Source organism: Musa acuminata, unplaced genomic scaffold, assembly GCF_036884655.1.
Source record: "Musa acuminata AAA Group cultivar baxijiao unplaced genomic scaffold, Cavendish_Baxijiao_AAA HiC_scaffold_725, whole genome shotgun sequence".
Lineage (NCBI taxonomy): Eukaryota > Viridiplantae > Streptophyta > Magnoliopsida > Zingiberales > Musaceae > Musa > Musa acuminata.
In genome coordinates, this window is record NW_027020956.1 from 95,001 (window position 1) to 97,500 (window position 2,500).

A 2,500-nucleotide genomic window follows, 5' to 3' on the forward strand; every position below is an offset into this window, starting at 1 on the left:
GCTCGCTGTCCGCCGCTCGCCGCTCCCTCGCGCAGCCAAAAATGGCCAGTTTTGTCCCGTTTTTGGGCCGTTTTGGCCAGTTTTTGGCCTGTTCTTGCGTCGCGCGGTGACCGTCGTGAGCGGAGCAAAATGTCAGCCATCTCAGCACCCTGGAACCCCCCGGGTGGCACAGGGCTGGATGGGGCTTTCGTATAGCAGGGACGGTGCTGCCTCTCGCTTCGCTCGCTGTCCGCCGCTCGCCGCTCGCTCGCGCAGCCAAAAATGGCCAGTTTTGGCCCGTTTTTGGGCCGTTTTGGCCAGTTTTTGGCCTGTTCTTGCGTCGCGCGGTGACCGTCGTGAGCGGAGCAAAATGTCAGCCATCTCAGCACCCTGGAACCCCCCGGGTGGCACAGGGCTGGATGGGGCTTTCGTATAGCAGGGACGGTGCTGCCTCTCGCTTCGCTCGCTGTTCGCCGCTCGCCGCTCGCTCGCGCAGCCAAAAATGGCCAGTTTTGGCCCGTTTTGGCCAGTTTTTGGCCTGTTTTTGCGTTGCGCGGTGACCATCTTGAGCGGAGCAAAATGTCAGCCATCTCAGCACCCTGGAACCCCCCGGGTGGCACAGGGCTGGATGGGGCTTTCGTATAGCAGGGACGGTGATGCCTCTCGCTTCGCTCGCTGTCCGCCGCTCGCTGCTCGCTCGCGCAGCCAAAAATGGCCAGTTTTGGCCCGTTTTTGGGCCGTTTTGGCCTGTTTTTGGGCTGTTCTTGCGTCGCGCGGTGACCGTCGTGAGCGGAGCAAAATGTCAGCCATCTCAGCACCCTGGAACCCCCCGGGTGGCACAGGGCTGGATGGGGCTTTCGTATAGCAGGGACGGTGCTGCCTCTCGCTTCGCTCGCTGTCCGCCGCTCGCCGCTCGCTCGCGCAGCCAAAAATGGCCAGTTTTGTCCCGTTTTTGGGCCGTTTTGGCCTGTTTTTGGGCTGTTCTTGCGTCGCGCGGTGACCGTCGTGAGCGGAGCAAAATGTCAGCCATCTCAGCACCCTGGAACCCCCCGGGTGGCACAGGGCTGGATGGGGCTTTCGTATAGCAGGGACGGTGCTGCCTCTCGCTTCGCTCGCTGTCCGCCGCTCGCCGCTCGCTCGCGCAGCCAAAAATGGCCAGTTTTGGCCCGTTTTTGGGCCGTTTTGGCCAGTTTTTGGCCTGTTCTTGCGTCGCGCGGTGACCGTCGTGAGCGGAGCAAAATGTCAGCCATCTCAGCACCCTGGAACCCCCCGGGTGGCACAGGGCTGGATGGGGCTTTCGTATAGCAGGGACGGTGCTGCCTCTCGCTTCGCTCGCTGTTCGCCGCTCGCCGCTCGCTCGCGCAGCCAAAAATGGCCAGTTTTGGCCCGTTTTGGCCAGTTTTTGGCCTGTTTTTGCGTTGCGCGGTGACCATCTTGAGCGGAGCAAAATGTCAGCCATCTCAGCACCCTGGAACCCCCCGGGTGGCACAGGGCTGGATGGGGCTTTCGTATAGCAGGGACGGTGATGCCTCTCGCTTCGCTCGCTGTCCGCCGCTCGCTGCTCGCTCACGCAGCCAAAAATGGCCAGTTTTGGCCCGTTTTTGGGCCGTTTTGGCCTGTTTTTGGCCTGTTCTTGCGTCGCGCGGTGACCGTCGTGAGCGGAGCAAAATGTCAGCCATCTCAGCACCCTGGAACCCCCCGGGTGGCACAGGGCTGGATGGGGCTTTCGTATAGCAGGGACGGTGCTGCCTCTCGCTTAGCTCGCTGTCCGCCGCTCGCCGCTCGCTCGCGCAGCCAAAAATGGCCAGTTTTGTCCCGTTTTTGGGCCGTTTTGGCCTGTTTTTGGGCTGTTCTTGCGTCGCGCGGTGACCGTCGTGAGCGGAGCAAAATGTCAGCCATCTCAGCACCCTGGAACCCCCCGGGTGGCACAGGGCTGGATGGGGCTTTCGTATAGCAGGGATGGTGCTGCCTCTCGCTTCGCTCGTTGTCCGCCGCTCGCCGCTCGCTCGCGCAGCCAAAAATGGCCAGTTTTGGCCCGTTTTTGGGCCGTTTTGGCCAGTTTTTGGCCTGTTCTTGCGTCGCGCGGTGACCGTCGTGAGCGGAGCAAAATGTCAGCCATCTCAGCACCCTGGAACCCCCCGGGTGGCACAGGGCTGGATGGGGCTTTCGTATAGCAGGGACGGTGCTGCCTCTCGCTTCGCTCGCTGTCCGCCGCTCGCCGCTCGCTCGCGCAGCCAAAAATGGCCAGTTTTGGCCCATTTTGGCCAGTTTTTGGCCTGTTTTTGCGTTGCGCGGTGACCATCTTGAGCGGAGCAAAATGTCAGCCATCTCAGCACCCTGGAACCCCCCGGGTGGCACAGGGCTGGATGGGGCTTTCGTATAGCAGGGACGGTGATGCCTCTCGCTTCGCTCGCTGTCCGCCGCTCGCTGCTCGCTCGCGCAGCCAAAAATGGCCAGTTTTGGCCCGTTTTTGGGCCGTTTTGGCCTGTTTTTGGGCTGTTCTTGCGTCGCGCGGTGACCG